The following is a 19,923-nucleotide window of genomic DNA, read 5'->3' as shown; positions in this document are numbered from 1 at the left end:
TTGAAATCCATTCCAGTGAAATTCAGCTTCCAAAAGCCAATTGGCGCTCCTTCCCTTTGGAGGCTCATCCTGCGCCCGCTTGCCACTTTATGTCCACATGTGAGGTATTTCTGTACTCGGGAGAAACTGCGCTACATGTTTGGTGTTTTTTTTTCTTTTATCCCCTTGAAAAATTGAAGGTTAGAACAAAGTTTTAGTGTAAAAAATAAAATTTTTCCTTTTTTACACCACATTGTTCGGAAAATCTGTGAAGCACCTGTGGGGTCCAGATGCTCACCGCACCCCTTGTTACATTCCTTGAGGGGTGTAGTTTTCTAAATGGTGTCCCTTTAGGGGTGTTTTTAGGTTTTGGCACCCCAGAGCCTCTGCCAACCTGAAGTGGTACAGTCAGAAATGACCAAATATAACGGAGCCATTGAAATTCCCTGGGCGCTCCTTTATATCTGAGGCTTGTGGTTGCGTCAAATAGCGCAATAGGGTCACATATGGGGTATTTCTATAAACTGCAGAAACGGGGCAATCAATATTGGGGTGCATTTCTCTGGTAATAGGTTTATAATTATGAAAGATATTGGATTACAATAAAATCTCTGCACAGAAAATTAAAATTTTTACATTTCTTACACACTTAGCTTTTATTTCTGTGACTCCCCTAAAGGGTTAAAAAAAACTTTCTGGATATGCTTTTGCAGAGTTTGGGGGGGTGCAGTTTCTGAAATGGGGTGCTTTGTGGGGCTTTCTAACAAACAGTCCCCTCAAATACACTTTAAGGCTATGTTCACACTGCGTATGATTCCGGCCGCATTTCGTACGCCGCCGTACATGTGCGGCTGAAACTTCGAGTGTGGGAAAAATAGACATGTGGCCGGATGCGTACGAACCGCGAACATACGCCCGTAGTACAGTTATGCTTCCCTAGCTTTTTTCGAAGCGATCTTCGCCCAGCCCCGTAAACCACACAGAACCTTTTGGATCAAAAAATCAAGTTCAATTTGGCTGAAATAAGTACTTCGTACAGGACCGTATGGAAATCCACGGCTGTGAGTTGGAACATTTCCGTCCTCAAACAATGGTCTTGTTCATTTTTCACGGTGCCGCATACGATCCGGCCGTAAGCTCATACGTAGTGTGCACTGTGTGGGCGTATATCGTATACTTTCAAGCGAACGCATCAACCTCAAAACTACGTGCGCATATTCGCGGTTCGCACTACGGCCGGAATCATACGTAGTGTGAACATAGCCTAAACCTGAACAGGTCCCTAAAAATATCTGATTTTGAAATTTTACTAATAATTTGGAAAATTGCTGCTAATGTTTTAAGCTTCCCATTGTCTAAAAAAAAAAAAAAATGAAAGATAGTTTAATAAATGCCGCCAACATAAATTAGACATGTTGCTAATGCTATTTAATATATGATTTATGTGGCATAACCATTTTATGTATAAGCAGAAAAGTTCCAAAGTTGGAAAAATGAATTTTTTACATTTTTTCACGTTTTGTTTTTTTCATAAAGATTCGTTATAAGTATCGACTCCAATTTACCAGAAATGTAAAGTACAATATGTCACGAGAAAACAATCTCAGAATCAGCCGGATAGGTAGTAAAAGCATCCCGAAGTTATTAATGAATAAAGTGACACAGGTCATATTCATAAAATTTGTCTCTGTCCTTAACCCCTTAGCTACCCATGACGTACCTGGTACGTCATGGTGCCGCGGGGGGTGTTTTGAGCGGGGTCCCGCCAGGACCCCGCTCTGAACGGCACTGCTCCCTGCTGCAATGTGCAGCCGGGCAGTGCCTCTATTAGCCGGCGCGGGTCCCGTTGCCGCGCCGGCTAATTAAGCGCTTCAATGCAGCTGTCAAACCTGACAGCTGCATTGAAGTGCTTTATTACTCACATCCCTGGTGTCGCATTGCGGGGGGGAGATCCGTTCTTCTGCCTGTGCCGGGCCTCAGCGTCGCAATGACGCTGATCCCAGCTGGGCAATAGATTGCTGTGGCCTGCAGCAGGCCAAAGCAATCTATGACCGATCTAATCGATCTTTGCTGTGTATATACAAGTCCCCCAGGGGGACTTCTAGTTCATGTAAAAAAAAAAAAAAAAAAAGGTAAAAAGTGTTTTTCTTAGTAAAAAAATCCCCTCCCCTAATAAAAGTCCAAATCACCCCCCTTTTCCCAATTTATAAATATAAATTAATAAATAAGCAAATTAAAAAAAGAAGGTGTAGGTCCTCTAGTTAGAAATGTAAATTGGTGGTATGAATATATAGTGGGATTATCAGGTGTACAAATTAGTAAACTTTGGTTTTATTATAAATCTGTAACAGAGAATAATGTCAGCCAAATATTACAGTAAATACATAAAACATAGACAACTTAGAGATCTCTAATTTAAAAAACCAAAAACACACCAAAAAAATCATAAAAGTAGGATAAAAACTGAAATATAAAAATCGTGAATGGAAAAGTTAGAAAAAATTAGGAAGGTATTGTAAAATATGGCCCAATGAGTTCATATATTAGTCCTTTGTAAAATGGAATGATAAGTTCATAAATTAGTCACTTGTAGAAGATTAATCACATTCATTCATCCATATGATTGCTAATATCCTGTATTGGAAAGCAGCAGTCATATATTGTTATAAGGCAGCAATGTATATTGATTATCCAATTTGGCAACAATTATTGCTTGATCATGTATTCATAGGGATTTGTAAACATGATTAAAGTGCTTGGTTGTTTAGGGTTTTTAGTAGCAGATGGTTTGTAGCGAATTATTGCAATGTCTGCAATCGCTTGTTCGTGAGCTGCAGTTTGCCGGTATTAGTAGCAGTGTATTCAATGCTCTGGCGGCATGTAAAGTAAATGTAAATTTTTTAGCAGCATATGTTTGGTGTCGCAGACACCTCTCACCAGTCCTGGGTTGCGGTCCGGTCCTCACACTCGTCCTGGGTTGCGATACAAACGCAGGAGGTAACGGGTTGGGTGGAGTGACGTCCCAGCGGTGTTGTTCTTTCTCAAGGCGGTAAGCGCTGGTAGCGCTGGATCGCGCTCAATTAGTAGTATCTGTGATCCACGCTTGCGCAGATGAAGATGTTGCCCGCGGGACCTTGTGGGTTCAAAGGCGTGACCTTTATATGTAGGTCCTTCTCCCTCATTTCTTGATGTAGAACTAGCCAATTCCATCATATCCCTGTATATAGGTATATCATCTTCTTCAATTCCCAGTTGTTGATACCCTTTTTTATTTTTTATGGAGAAGTATTTCTTCCACTTCAAATTCCTTGCATATAAATGTATGTCCTTTACCCACATAAAGGCATTAAATTTTACTGAAGGAACAAACGATAGACCCTTTGTTAGCACATTCATTTCTGGTTCCGTAAGTACTCGTTTAGTCAGATTTATTATTTGTAACTTATTCCCTTCTCTTACACTTTTTATTTCCTGTTCCGCAGGACGTATTGGGATATTGGGGGTGTCCTAAAAAACCTCTCCCCCTTCCTCGTCCTTGTCCTCTTGCTCATCCACGTCCCCTTCCTCTTTGCTGTTCTCTTATTGCACGGTTTGAGGGATTTTCTACATCTGATGCCTCTGCTTCAGACGAGGATATGTCTGTTTCTTGCGTATTTCCTATGTTGTATTTTAAGGCTTCATACACTCTTTTTTCTTTAAAGTCAGCCGAGTCCCTTTTATATTGTTGGTGTTTACGTTCTTTTAAATGTGCTACAAATTTCTGTATATCCTCCTCTAATATTTTTTCTTTTTTACTGAATGACGGATCTTCCCTTTGTATATTTATTTTCTCTACTGCTTCATCCAGTTTAGTTGTTAATGTTTCCAGATAGATTTTTTTTTCTTCATCCAGAAGGATCTGCATCAGCCGTAATGAGCCTTCTGTGGCTTCTTTTTCCCACCTTTCTTTAATTTTATCTGTTTTTAGTCTCGGCGCCGGTGTAATAGGGTTCCTCAGTCCTCTAGGGACTATGCCATTTTTTATGTAGTTTTCCAGACTGTGTATCTCCTACCAAAAACGTGCATGATCTTTATATAATCTTGTTAGAGATCTGAAGGAGTTTTTTAAGGACGTCATTTGTATTTGAAAGGTCAGTTCTTTTTCCGAAAACACTTCTTTTGCATCCTCCAACCATTTGGCATTATCCACCTTGCCTCTCAACAATCCAGCCATTCCCTTCACTTCGTAAGGGATATCAGTATATTATCTGATCACTGTAAACAATGTTTATTTCCTATAGATAATATTTATATTGCACTGAAAAATTAGGAAATTTACTGTAAAATATAGATTTTATTTTTCTCATTTAAAAATTCACAAGAATCACCAGGCAAAAAAGCCTATTACCTATTTACACAGCCACCACCAATAATTTAGCTTGTAGAAAAAATTGCTGAGCTAAAAAACTCTATCTCACAAAAACACATGTATCAATACACCTTTTTCTTCTTTATTCGTCCATGTATTTTTGTGTACAATATTTGTTACTTGTATCTTTTCATGTCCCTTAATTTTTTATCAATATTTTTGTTTTGTGAGTATTCAGACTATTGCGTCTATTTCATAATGGTCCCAGCATGTGCAATTATGGATTAGGTTCATAGACGACGTGCTATCGATATGGAATTCTACCGAGGAAAATTTCAGCACGTTCGTCGGTGAGCTAAATCAAAATGAGCTCGGTCTGAGATTTACCAAAACCATCAGTAAGAGCCAAATTGTATTCTTGGACCTAGATATCCAAGTGATGGCTAATGGCAGACTGAATACAAGTGTTCATAGAAAAGATACAGCTACAAACTCGCTGTTGAGATGGGACAGCTGTCACCCGTGCCCACAAAAAGCTGGAATACCGGTGGGTCAGTATTACAGGATACGACGTAATTGTACAACGATTACAGAATTTAAAGAAAAAGCGGGAGACTTAAGGGACAGACTACTACAAAGGGGGTACCCTAAGAAAGTGCTAAGAAAAGCCTACTGGAGAGCAATTCAAAGGAATCGAAATGAATTGCTTGCTCCAAAAACAAAGGATGTGGACTCGGATCAACAGTGCAGAATTATAGGCACGTTTGATGTGAAATCAAAGGAAGTAAGGAAAATTCTATCTCAGTATTGGCCAATCTTACAGTTGGACACTACCATTGACCAATTCCTCCCAAAAAATCCTATGATTACATATAGGAGAGGTCGTAACCTAAAAGATAGGCTTGTCCACAGTTATTTATCAAAAAGTAAAAAAGAAAAGCAAAAGACAAGCATTACAGGGACATACCCATGCAGTAGATGCACGATGTGTACATAAAATCATATCGTGATGCACGATGTGTACATAAAATCTGGAAAGCAATTTCAAAGTAGCAGTACGGGACAGTGTTACGAAATACGAGAATTTGCAAATTGCAACACATCAGGTGTTATCTATATGCTGACGTGCCCCTGTCCAAAAAATTATTGGGAAGACTTTTAGATCTCTCAAAAAAAGACTCAGTGAACACATAGGGGACATAAGAATAAACGAGATACCCCTGTGGCTGTGCACTTTCTACAACATCATGGAGGAGATTGGGAAACACTGAAATGCCAAGTAATTGAGGTGGTTCAAAAATCTAAACTACGTGGCAATTATGATAAAAAACTGTTGCAATGCGAGGCGCAATGGACTTTTCGGCTGAACGCGATGCGCCCGCATGGTTTAAATGATTACATCTCATATATGTCCTTCCGCTGATTCCTCTTGCAAACTCTAAAACAGAACTTCTGCAATTCCTTCACATGGACACACAATGCGGCTCAGATACGCGATCCAAAAGGAGGCTTGGGATGCAGAGGCGTCCCGGGTAACTAGGTAACAAGGATGACGTAAACAGATCATGTGATACGGCACTCCGGTCTGTAACATGACTGCCCGGACAGCGCTGGAAGCGTAGGTAAAGAATGGGCAGAAGCTCTATGACGAAGAGTAGTGGGCGGGCACATGCACCATATAAAAAGAAGCCGGGCGCTCAGACTCATTGTACGGCCATCACCAGAGCTGTACAGAGGAACATGAAAACGTCCCAGGAAATGTGAGTTTAACCCTATAGCCCCTGAAGATGTGTGGTAACAGGAAACGCGTTGGGCTGAAAAATATGTGATGTGAACAGGACCCAAACAAAAGAAAAAGGGAAGTAACCTCTTCATTTCTTTTTGTGAAAAATAATATTTATGAAAATAGACGCAATAGTCTGAATACTCACAAAACAAAAATATTGATAAAAAAATTAAGGGACATGAAAAGATACAAGTAACAAATATTGTACACAAAAATACATGGACGAATAAAGAAGAAAAAGGTGTATTGATACATGTGTTTTTTGTGAGATAGAGTTTTTTAGCTCAGCAATTTTTTGTACAAGCTAAATTATTGGTGGTGGCTGTGTAAATAGGTAATAGGTTTTTTTGCCTGGTGATTCTTGTGAATTTTTAAATGAGAAAAATAAAAGCTATATTTTACAGTAAATTTCCTAATTTCATAGATAGACAGACAGACAGACAGACAGGAGATAAATAGTTAGATAGACAGATAGATAGGAGATAGATAGATAGATAGATAGATAGATAGATAGATAGATAGATAAGAGATAGATAGGAGATAGATAGATAGGAGATACAGTAGATAGATAGATAGATATCCAGTAGGAAATAGCTATCTAGCAGTTCATTATGTATCTTTGATTACACATGAGATCACAACCAGCTGACACATTTTAATGATGAGAACCTTCTATGGTAATGATCCTGGTATTTGTACAGTGGATGTTAGTTAGTAATGGCGGCGGTGGTGAAGGGGTTGTGATATGTGCTTCTTTTATACTGGTATTATTGGTCTGGGTATACTGGATCTCAGTTACGGTGTGGTGGTATTAGTTAGTATGGGGTGGTAATAATTGTGGTGACATTGATAATATTGGTTTCTTATATACTGGTGTATTGGATTTGGTCAGTAACGGTATATTTCTTCTATCCCCTATTAGTTCTGTTCTGGGGTCACAACCACACACTGAGCCCCCACAGGACTATGTATTCTGATCTCCCACAAAGCCTCCAGTATACAGTACACCAAGAATCCTCCAAGTACAACAGCTGCAAACACTACAACTCCCAGCATTTACATACAGTCTGCAGCCCTCAGGATATACTGGGAGTTGTAGTACATCCTCTGATAACAGCTGGTGCTGTAGAGATTTAGGGCTGATGGTTGTAACATGATAAGAGAACCAGAGGGGCAATATAAATGATTACAGCACTGATATCAGGGTCACCAGGTACACAGCATGGTACCTTAAGGGGTGCATTCACACAGACAGATTTATCTGACAGATATTTGAAGCCAAAGCCAGGAATAGAGTTGAAAAGAGGAGAAATCTCAGTTTTTCCTTTATTACCTGTTCTCTGCTTATAGTCTGTTCCTGGCTTTGGCTTCAAACATCTGTCTGTGTAAAGGCACTCTAAGGTACTATGCTGTACACCTGAGCTAGGTTCCCTTTAATCCAATAGATATATATCTTGGGATAGCTCTCATGACATACTATATAGCATGTGAGAGAGCACTAGGTTTAAAGAAGTACTCAGGGGCTTGAGACATTTCATCCGGAGGTGAGACAATTACAAGGGCTTTTCGTGGCTGGGAACACTGACCCCAATACTATAATTCTGTGGCGCATGTGTCATCTTTCTTTCCCGCACTTATTTGGGGAGGGTAATACCAGGTAAGGGCCAGAGTGGTCCTTGAAGGATGGGCCGCTAGCCTGCCACTCAAGGGCCAGTGCCGTGTGCTTGCCCCCCAGGCTAAAATCTGCCAGCCAGCCTCTGGTAGTGTGTGTGCCTGGCTGTCTGATAAGGAGGGCCGGAGCGTGGCAGCAGGCCTGCGTGCAGGCCCGCATGACTGGGGCTTGTAGGCAGGACTTGGTCACGTGCTGGGGGCCTGGGGGCGGGGAAGAGTTAATAAAAGGGCCGGTTTCCCGCCTCGGGCCTCAGTTGAGTGGGAGCCCTGACAAGTCGCACCTCCCCTTACCTTCCCCTGCAGAGCGGCCATGGCGGACATCGATGCTCTCCTGGAGCAGCTTCGGGCTGCTGCCGGCGGCAACCGAGGATGGCTGCAGCGGGGTTTGGAAGGTCTGTTGGCTGAGGCACCTTCTGCCCCCGATCCCCCGTCTTCGATGCCTCAGCACTCGGCACGCAGGTCCCGGCCTCCTGTCAGGCTGAGTCCGGAGCCTGTCGTGCCCAGGTCCCGGCGGCGCACTCAGAGCCCCAATAGGGACCCTCCGGTTCCGGGTAATCAGCGTTCCGCCTCCGGGCGCCGGTCCCGGGCTGGGAGGAATCTAACCCGGCGGCCGGGCCTCGTGGCGGTGTCCGGTCCTCCTCCAACCAGCCACAGGGGAGGATCGGCCTCCGCCTCTGCGTCCTCCTCTCTCAGCTCCCCAGCGGCGGTGCCTGGTGATGTGCCGGCCAGGCAGCCTGCCTCCCGCCAGATAATACAGGTGGCGGCTGACGTTCACCCCATCCCCCTGCCCATGAGGTCCGCGGTGCAGCAGGTTCGCGGGGTGCAGGCCCGTGTAGCCCCTCCCCCTCAGTTTTACCAGCCTGATGGCCTGGCTGATCCCCAGGGCCTGCTTTCCTCCCAGAACCCAGCTGCCAGTGATGATGCGGTTCGTGAGGGAGAAGAGGGTCTGCGGTCCGGCCTCATGGCCCCTGTGTTGCTGGCGGATCGTCGTCTGGAGGCTCCTTCGTCGGCTGGCGGGCCCACAGCCCCTGCGCAGCCCGGTGAGTATATGTCCCTGTCTTGTCCGTTTCCCCCTATTCTTATGTCTCAGGGTATGGGAGTTAGTCCCGTGGGGGGTGAGGGGTCCGTGGCTGTGCCTGGGGCGGGTGGAGGGGCGACTGGGTTGAGTGAGAGTGTGGGTGAATTGGTTGGCTGTTTCCGTGCATTGTTGGCGCGCTGCGAGGCGGGGGGGGGGGGGGTTTCGGGTGAGGGGGTAGCCCAGTCGCTGCGTGGGTGCCTGAGCGGTCGGAAGTTGTGGCTGCTGGTCTGGGGAGTGGGCCCGTTGGGGGTGGAGTGACAGCTAGAGGTGCTGGGGTGGCCGTTTCGGTGCAGACAGAGAGGGAACAGGCAGAGGGTTATGGTTAGGTTGGATGACAGGGCCCGGGGTGAGGTATATGTCTGTTTCGAGGGAGCGCTGGGTGCCCATTTGAAACAGGAAGTGAGGGAAAAGATTTGGCGTGATGAATACGTCGAAATTTTTTCCCTCTTGCCCTTAGAAAAATTTAATCTTGATAAGGGGAAGAAGGAAGACATTAAGAAGGAGGAGGAGGAAAAGAGGAGGTGGAGGCTTATTCCTCAGACATTTATGAATTGGCTCCAGGCGTTTGCCATTATGGCGAGCGTCATTGGGGAAAAGGCGCCCGAACATTGTTCGGCCCTTTTTTGTTACATGGATGCTATCAGCGAGGCTCATCGGGTGTACGGAGGTCAGGCTTGGCTCCGTTATGGTGAGCAGTTCAGGCAGCGGAGGGCGATTAGGCCAGGCATAAAGTGGGATCATAAGGATATAGGGCTGTGGTTGAGAGTCATGGCTCCTGTGAGGTATGGTCAGCCCTTTCAAGCGGGGGCCGGCTCGGCCGGCCAAGCAGCTTCCTCAACATTGCAGAGTGGCCAGCAGGGCGGACAGAAGTCCGGTTTCTGTTGGCAGTTCAATGACGGGCAGTGTAAGTTTGGCGCCAGTTGTAAGTTCAAACATGCCTGCTCGACATGTAATGCCTCTTCCCACCGGTCGGCGAGATGTTTTTAAAAGGGCAAGGGGAGGGTTGGAGGAGGTAGTGCTGGAAAAGGGGGTGACGCTGGTGAATCTAGCCGCGATGCTCCCGCATCTACTTAGATTCCCGGATAGGCAGAAGGCAGATTTGTTGTTACGGGGTTTTCGGGGTGGGTTTGTGATTCCGGCCCCCCGAGCATGTGGTGCCGCCTACGCTTAGGAATCTGAAGTCTGCTTATTTGCATGCGGAGGTTGTGTCTGACAAGCTGAGGAAGGAGGATGAATTGGGTAGGATGGCTGGGCCTTTTGCCGCGCCGCCAGTGGCGGGTTTTGTGGTATCTCCCTTGGGTGTGGTGCCCAAGTAAGAGCCGAATAAATTTCGGCTCATCCATCATCTTTCACATCCCAGGGGTAAGTCGATTAATGATGGCATTGACCCGGAGCTTTGCTCCGTGGTTTATACATCGTTCGATGAAGCCGTGAGATGGGTGAGATGTTATGGACGAGGGGCGCTTATGGCCAAAACCAACGTGGAAGCGGCGTTTCGGCTGTTACCGGTCCATCCGGACAGCGTGGGCTTGCTGGGTTGCGTGGGCTTGATGGGGCTTACTATGCTGATCGGTGTTTGCCCATGGGATGTGCTATCTCATGTGCTTACTTCAAGACTTTTAGTTCGTTCCTTGAGTGGGTGGTGAGGGACAGAGCGGGGTTGAAGTCGGTTATCCACTACCTGGACGACTTCTTGTGCATAGGTCCTGCTGGCTCCCCAGTGTGTCGCGCGCTGTTGGGTACGGTGGAATGGGTGGCTGGGTCGTTTGGGGTTCCTCTGGCCCCCGATAAAACGGAGGGGCCTGCTACGTCCCTGAATTTTTTGGGAATCACTCTTGATTCTGAAAGGATGGAGTGTCGGCTGCCGGAGGACAAGTTGGTGTCCTTAAAGGCATGAGGTGAGACGGGCGCGTGGCCTCAAAAAGATCACGCTCAGGGACTTGCAGTCGTTGCTTGGGAGGCTTAACTTTGCATGCCGGATCATTCCTATGGGTCGGTTTTTTGCCGGAGGTTGGCTGGGGCAACCTCGGGGGTGAGAGCTGCGCACCATTTTGTGCGTCTGACCAGGGAACATAGGGATGATCTGGCTGTTTGGGAGAGTTTCCTTGAACGATATAATGGCCGATCCATAATGCTGTCTGGTGTGGTGGAGAATACGGACTGTGATTTATACACTGACGCGGCGGGGAGCGTCGATTTCGGCGCTTACTGCCGTGGACAGTGGTGCGCAGGCACATGGCCGCCAGAATGGGAGGGCGTGGGGTTGTTGCGCAACCTCACCTTTCTGGAACTCTTCCCGATTCTGGTGGCTGTGTCCTTGTGGGGGGACAGTTTTCGGGACCGGAAAGTGCGTTTTCATTGTGACAACATGGCAGTGGTCATGGCTATCAATAATTTGACGGCCTCGTCGCCTCCGGTGATACGTTTGCTGCGGCAGTTGGTGTTGGAATGCCTGCGGTTGAATGCATAGGTGGTGGCTGTTCATGTCCCAGGTGTTCTGAATTCAATAGATGACTCTCTCTCTCGGTTACAGTTCGACCATTTTCGTCAGCTGGCGCCCGACGCGGAGGTCAAGGGGATGGTGTGCCTGGGCATCTGTGGAGTCTGGCCTTCGAGTGGCAGGGGGATTGATTAGTAATACCTTGTCGTCGGGTACGTGGGCAGCTTATGAGGCGGCTTGGGGTTTGTGGTCTGAATGGGTGTGGTCATTGGGTGTTGGGGATAGTGAGGAAGAGAGGGTGGTGGCTCTGCTGTGCTGGTTGGGGCATGTGTCGGGGGAAGGCTGGTCGGTGGCAAGGCTGAATAGAGTTATGGCAGGGCTGGCGTTCGGTTTTAAGTTGAGGAGGATGAGGGATATCACTAAGGATTTTGTGGTTGGACAAGCGCTTAGAGGTTTTCGGAGGGGTAGGGTGACGCGGGATTCTCGTAGACCTGTTTCCTTTTTGTTGTTGGAGCGTTTGGGTGGGGTTCTCGATGTTGTGTGCAACTCGCTTTTTGAAGCGGTTTTGTTTAGGGTGGTGTTCTCCCTTGCGTTTTTTGGGGCTATGCGGGTGGGTGAGCTGGTGGCCCCTAGTAAGCGGGTGGCTGGCAGGTTGCTGAGGGAAGATGTGGTGCTGTATCCGGATAGATTGGAATTTTGGTTTGTGTGTGTGTCCTGCTGTCTGATATGTGTAGTGTGTGTGCCCTGCTGTCTGATATGTGTAGTGTGTCCTGCTGTCTGATATGTGTAGTGTGTGTGTCCTGCTGTCTGATATGTGTAGTTGTATGCAGGGCCGTATTAACAACTGCTGCTGCCCTAGGCACTAAACCTGAAGACGCCCCATCTTCACACACCGATTGGCCTTACCAGACCTGACCAATACCACCATACCCCCCACCCCACTGGAAAAGACACCAGATTTACTGGCAAGTCAAAAAAAATAGTTTTTTCCTTCCCCTGCTCCCTGGTGCTGCCCCCCTGCAAGGTGCTGCCCTAGGCACCGGACCATGGGTGCCTAGTGGTAAATACGGCCCTGGTTGTATGTGCCCTGGTGTCTGATATATTTACAGGGGTGATTTATCAAAGGGTGTAAAATTTAGACGGGTGGAAACTAATGATTTTATTAATTTTTTTTTTTTTTTTGGGGGGGGGGGGGGTGCACTGAACCTGGAGGCACTGCAATACCAGGTTAATGCCTGGAGAGGACAGAGCAAGCTCTTTTACCATCTTCCTGTTCTAAAAATCCATTTAATATATGGTCCCCAGATAGGGGACGTATCAGATATTAAACTGATAACAACAGATACTACACTTGATCTTAGCCAAAAGGCAGAGAAGCGTTACAAACTGATGATTTTGTTAATTGTTGTTAATGGTGCATATTCTGAGCAGAGACTGGGGCAACAAGGGTCTGTTCTGGGTCCTATTCTTTTTAATATGTTTGTAAGTGACATAGGAGAAGGTTTGGTAGGTAAAGTTTGTCTGTTTGCTGACAACACAAAAGTGTGCAATAGGGTGGATACTCCTGGAGGTGTCAGTAATATGGAAAATGATTTAGCTTTGCTAGATACGTGGTCCAAACAGTGGAAATTGAAGTTCAATGTTTCCAATTGTAAAATAATGCACTTGGGGAGGAGGAATCCTCTATCCGAGTATCACATCGGCAGTTCCGTGTTGGAAAAGACTTCAGAAGAGAAGGATTTAGGGGTAGTGATTTCTGATTGCCTTATTGCCTGATTGCCTTAAAATGAGTCACCAGTGCAACCAGGCGGTGGGGAAAGCAAATCGTATGCTGGGGTGTATAGCTAGAGGTATAACCAGTAGGAAGAGGGAGATCGTGATCCTGCTGTATAGAGCTCTAGTGAGGCCACATCTGGAATACTGTGTCCAGTTCTGGAGACCTCACCTAAAATAGGACATTGATAAAATAGAATGGGTCCAAAGACTGGCTACAAAATGGTGGAGGGTGTGAGGCATAAACCATATCAGGAAAGACTGAAGGATTTGAATCTGTATAGTCTGGAGGAAAGAAGGGAAAGGGGGAGCATGATTGAAACCTTTAAGTATGTTAAAGGACTAAATAAGGTTCAGGAGGGGAGTGTTTTTAGTAAAAAAAAACTAAGCTCAAGAACAAGAGGACACAGTGAGAGATTAGTTGGGGGAAAGATCAGAAGCAATGTGAGAAAATATTATTTTACTGAAAGAGTAGATACCTGGAACAGTGGTCTTTTTCTGCCGACAATCTTCTATGATTTTGTGTTGTTTTTTATTTCTCCTACTATGATCAGTAATAAAAAATGGTTTATAAAATAAATGCGTTTCAATTTCCTTGTTCCAACTTTATTTTTCTTTCTGTTAAATGAATTGATCTTTCCCATGTCTCACTAGGGGCCTTTCACTTTACAACATGGTAAATTTGAAGTACAATCAGACAGGTGCCGATCCAAGCGCCACCAATTTATCTACACATAATGTAGCAAATAAAGATTGCATAGACCGTTGGGGTATGTTCACACAGAGTAAAAGCAGCAATTTTACTCTGTGTGAACATACCCTTACTTTGCAAGCACTGGATCTTTAGCTGAGAAAGGATAAGTCACTGGTGAAAAATATAAATAATAATAATAAAAATAAAAATTAACACTCGCTAAAGTCCTCCTTTCACCACCCTACAGTTTTGCCCGAATCCTGGTGAGGCTAAATGGCTGAGGTCAAAACAGTTTTGCCGAACCAGAACTCGGGCTGATCGTATGGACACAACCAGGACCTTACTACTATAGAGAATGTGCTATGTAAAGAGAGAATTCTCTAATAGATGTACATTCATGGACTTTCTGACATGTTTAATATTCTCCTGGTCTTTAGTGTTTGAGGGTCATTTTTGTCTGACCATATAAGAGATACGGTACAGAGGAAAAAAGTGGCAATTGTTCTAAGCCCCTGAAAAAAAAAGTCACTTCCCAAGGACACTTCACCTTGACAATCTCAGTATCTTAACTATAACAGCATTATTATAATTCATATGTTATAGAAGAAAGGAGAAGGCACTCACCTCTGAGAGCTTCAACTTCAGTATATTCGCAAATCCAACAGCCGTGCAATGGGCCTTGGCCGGAAGAAGTGCCGAGTGCATAAAACGATTGCTGCCAGGAATGCGCCTGTGATATTGTCCCTCTCCTTGCAAGTGGAAGCTGCCAGTGGTGCCATCTCCTTTCTTTTTCATATCGCATTTATGGATTGCTGTAGATGGGACTGAGCACCACCGAGTGGCTACTGGTTTGTTTAGGCATTACCTCCTATGCTGCTTACCATACATTAAACTTGTAATGGGTATATCATTGGGGTTAGTGCTCCTATATACAAGAATATAACTACCATAATACTGCTCTTAAATACAACACTATAACTACTATAATACTGCTCCTATATACAAGAATATAACTACTATAATACTGCTCCTATATACAAGAATATAACTACTACAATAACAAACTGGAGAGAATGGAACGGCTGCACATCCCATCTATGGCTGATACTAATGCCGCTAGGCCTATATTTAAAATCAACACCAGAGTGTCTGTATATGAATTGATCAAGCCATATTGCCCCGTGTACCACCGCGCAGGTCCTCTGGTCCACACGGGTCCCTACGCTAACTCCACACCGTGTCGGCCGGCGACCGCCAACCCCGCAAAGTGTGCACATGCAGGGAAGGGAGGCTATGGAACGGCCCTGCAACCCCAATGTCACAGGACCAGACCCAAAAAGCCCCACCAAAACCCAGCCAGCACCACCAGCGGGGAAGGCTGCCCCCAAACGACACAAGTATGGATATGGTATTACACTTACCATTGCTGCTCTCACAGAATGGGGAAGACATAAGGTCCAGATATGTGAGCACAGACATATCCTGCTAATTTTGGTCATGTGGGTCTTATAAAGGAGTGCTAGCTGTTCAGAGAGGGAGAGCTGTGAAACACGAACTGGAGAGAATGGAACGGCTGCACATCCCATCTAGGTTGGCGGTCGCTGACCGACACGGTGTGGAGTTAGCGTAGGGACCCGTGTGGACCAGAGGACCTGCGCGGTGGTACACGGGGCAATATGGCTTGATCAATTCATATACAGACACTCTGGTGTTGATTTTTAATATAGGCCTAGCGGCATTAGTATCAGCCATACATGGGATGTGCAGCCGTTCCATTCTCTCCAGTTCGTGTATAACTACTACAATACTGCTCCTATATAACACCACATGCTGCAATAAACCACCTTGAAGTCACTACAGTGGGTAAGTGCCAAATCTTTTCTTCATATACATATTTGATACTGTTTGTTTCCAAGTCCTGCTTGAGCGACATGCATTGCTACTCTGAGGATCCTAGAGACTATTTAGGGGATTAGGGATTGTATTCAGCTACTGGTGCGGGTCATCTGTTTCTCTTGGATACATATACCTGCTATAATACCGTCTCCTATGTACAAGAATATAACATTTATAACACTGCTCCTACATATACAAGAATATAACTACTATAATACTGCTCCTATGTACAAGAATATAACTACTATAATGCTGCCCCCTATATACAGGAATATAACTACTATAATACTGATCCTATATACAGGAATATAACTACTATAATACTGCCCCTATATACAAGAGTATAACTACCATAATACTGCTCCTATATACGAGAATATAACTACTATAATACTGCTCCTATATACGAGAATATAACTACTATAATACTGCCCCCTATATACAAGAATATAACTACTATAATACTGCTCCTATATACAAGAATATAACTACTATAATACTGCTACTATATACAGGAATATAACTACTATAATACTGCTCCTATATACAGGAATATACTACTATAATACTGCTCCTATATACAAGAATATAACTACTATTATACTGCTCCTATATACAGGAATATAACTACTATAATACTGCTCCTATATACAAGAATATAACTACTATTATACTGCTCCTATATACAGGAATATAACTACTATAATACTGATCCTATATACAGGAATATAACTACTATAATACTGCCCCTATATACAAGAGTATAACTACCATAATACTGCTCCTATATACGAGAATATAACTACTATAATACTGCTCCTATATACAGGGATATAACAACTATAATACTGCTCCTATATACGAGAATATAACTACTATAATACTGCTCCTATATACGAGAATATAACTACTATAATACTGCCCCCTATATACAAGAATATAACTACTATAATACTGCTCCTATATACAAGAATATAACTACTATAATACTGCTCCTATATACAAGAATATAACTACTATAATACTGCCCCCTATATACAGGAATATAACTACTATAATACTGCTCCTATATACAAGAATATAACTACTATAATACTGCCCCCTATATACAGGAATATAACTACTATAATACTGTTCCTATATATAAGGAACTACTATAATGCAACAAAAGGGAAAGTGAAACTCATTCACCGGCTAAAAACTTGATCCTTTATTTCATACAAATCGTGGTGCTGGGGGGCGGAGCTTGCCGCGGACATGAGCGGACGCGTCTGAGGAGAGCTCCCGCTACATCACCTCTTTTCAGGCGATAATCCTGCAGATATCCTGATATCATCACCCCAAAACTATCTTCGGGTGCTACTGAACACTTGGGGCACAACATGAACCGGACCCGGCAGTCGCAAGCTGAAGGACTTTACAAAACTAACTCCGCAGCAGACCGCGACACAGTCTCTTGCTCACCAAGATGGCGACTCGGAGGAGCCTGAACCCACTCTTGCGCAGGTATCGGCACAACTACTGGATGCCATACATGCCTCCATGACCTCCCTTACTGGCAAGTTGGAGGAGGTGAAGACAGATGTGGGGTTGCTGTGCCAAGATATGCAAAAGCTGCGGGAGAGAGTACGGGACACTGAGCAACGTGTCTCCCAGCTTGAAGACAACATGGCGCCAGTCCCGGCTCGGCTTACCTCACTGGATAAAGTGGCGACGGCGTGGATTCAGCGAGCGGATGATCTTGAAAACCGCCTGCGGCGGAATAATGTTCGCATATTGGGCCTCCCAGAAAGATCTAAGGGAGATGATCCGTGCCTCTTTGCTGAACGTTGGCTCCGGGAACTACTACCGGATCTCCCCGTCTCTGCTACCTTTGCAGTAGAAAGGGCGCATCGGGTGCCGGCTAAAGCACCTCCACCGGGCACCCCTCCACGACCCTTCCTGGTACGACTCCTGAGTAGTAGAGACAGGGATGCTATTCTCCGAGCGGCACGCCGTCAAGGTAAACTGACTTACCACAACTCACCCATCCTGATGTTCCCGGATTTTTCCGCGGCATTACAGAAGACAAGGGCTACATTTATCACAGTGAAGGCCAAATTGCGAGACCTCCAAATACCATATTCTATGTCTTACCCGGCCCGGTTGCGGGTGATATCGGATGGCCGCACTGTATTCTTTACTTCACCTGCCGAAGCTGAAGAATGGGTCCAAGTCCAAGGACGGGCCCAGGGACGTTGAGAGCTGTAACTCCGGATCGTGCCAGATATGTATGATCTGTTGGTCTCAGCCGAGACCCATGTCTGAGTCCCTTTGTCCTGTACGTTTATTCCTCTATGTGTTTTTTTTGCTTGGATGATTTCCACCGGATATACCGGAGAGCTTGCACTTGACTTTATCTCATGTATACTGTCGCCCTCTGTACCGCTGTTCATGGGACGCTCTGCTGCTATATACTGCTGGAGATCTCCTACCTATTGGATGCATCCTTGCGACACCTACTTCTCTCCCGCTTCTTGTTCCCCCTCCTTTTTCCTTTGCCCCTACATGCTGTGGATTCGGCCGACTTATGCACCAGCTCCTTTGCGAATCACCCCGAGTGGGAGTTTCTAATGCTGGCTTTACTGATTGTTCAGTCGGCTGGATAACATTTGCGATGGATCTCTAGTTCTTGCCGTCTGAAGCTCACGGGGTTACTTGAGAAGTTCTGCAAACATATACTGTTAGCTGTATGATCGTTTCTCTGTTAAGCTTTTAATGCATATGTTCTCCCATTCCTTTTCCTCTCTTCCCACCCTTCTTTCTTTCCTTATCCCTCTTTCCCCGTTCTCCGTCCCCCTCCCTTTTCCTCTTTCTCCTTCCTTTCCTTGTTTATGACTCTGATTGGTCTCTACCTGGTCCTACAGTGCACTTAAGCAGTTTTATGTAAGTAACTTCAGTGCCTTATACATCTGCTCGGCCTTGGCATGCTTCTGCTTGTTCATGATATATGCTGCACTGCGGGACTATGCTAGGGTGCCGAGCAGAGCACTGATCCTGGTCTTTGCACCTAGATGATGTACCTGTTTTCATGACTGTGATGATCTTCCATACGGATGGAAAGTTAGAGTGATGTTTATGTGGTCTGTGCTCACACCATCTATAGTGCAGACTACGCCCGTATATACTGATCACTATTTACTTCTGTTTGAAGTTAGCTAATTCTGTGGCCTCCTTTGTGAGGCGTGTGTGTAGTTCTAACCTCCCTGCTTGTTGTAGGAGAGGATATTTCAGTTCTCCCTTGTAGGAGTGTTTTGTGTATCTCCCCGTCTCTTTTGGTAGGCACATATGTAGGTTCTTCTTGTTTATGTCTATTACAGTGTTCTCTCACAATGTCAGAGGTTTAGGTACACCTAAAAAGAGGTCCCTGGTTTTCTCACAAATTCACAAATATAAGCCACATGTGATATGTTTACAGGAAACCCATATGCAAAAATCAACACTTAAATTTCTACAAAAGCCATGGATTCAGTGGTCCTTACACTCTACCCATACCTCATATTCTAGAGGAGTCTCTCTACTCATCCACAAATCACTGCGCTGGGAGCCTGGTGCCACATATAGAGATCCAGAGGGTAGGGGTGTCTTTGTTCAGGCCTGGATTGAGTCTGTTCAGGTGGTGATTATTGGAATATACCTACCCCCTCCCGCCTCATTGCATATTGTGCATGAAGCGGCACGATTCGCAGCTGTATACCCACAGGCAGTGTCAATGGTCTTGGGAGATTTTAACCTGACTCTTAACCCTTCGATAGACAGATTTTTGGGGACAGTGCCTGGTTCTGCTGTACCCACCACATCTCCCCTTGACCAATTGCTGTTAGAACTGGGATGGATAGATCTGTGGAGATTACGATTTCCCACTACTGCTGAGTATACCTGCCACTCTGCTGGGCATCACGCTCTGTCCCCAATAGACTACGCTATAGGTAATGCTAAAACTAACATGCTTCTGTCCTCCATCCAGCATTTGCCACGGGCCATTTCAGACCACTCCCCCATATTGCTGGAGTTGAATATTAGGCCTCTGGCACAGAATATTGGAGTCCGGAAAATACACCCCTTCTGGCTCACTCTCATTAGTGAATCGGATCGGGTTCCTGACCGACTGCAAACCTTTTTGCAATATAACTTACCCTACAAATCTCATTCCATGTTCTGGGATGCCCTTAAGGCATACTGGAGAGGGTGTCTGCAGTCTTCTATATCATTTGTCAAG

General features: G+C 45.1%; 1 non-coding gene across 1 annotated transcript; it reads right to left on the bottom strand.

Moving 5' to 3' along the window:
• Positions 1–12,492: 12,492 nt before the first annotated feature.
• On the bottom strand, positions 12,493–12,683 carry LOC138773420 (U2 spliceosomal RNA). The gene has a single exon (XR_011360120.1). It is a non-coding gene; the product is annotated as a U2 spliceosomal RNA (small nuclear RNA).
• Positions 12,684–19,923: the final 7,240 nt, after the last annotated feature.

Source organism: Dendropsophus ebraccatus, chromosome 14 (assembly GCF_027789765.1).
Source record: "Dendropsophus ebraccatus isolate aDenEbr1 chromosome 14, aDenEbr1.pat, whole genome shotgun sequence".
Classification (NCBI taxonomy): domain Eukaryota; kingdom Metazoa; phylum Chordata; class Amphibia; order Anura; family Hylidae; genus Dendropsophus; species Dendropsophus ebraccatus.
This window is presented reverse-complemented; position numbering and strand designations above follow the sequence as displayed.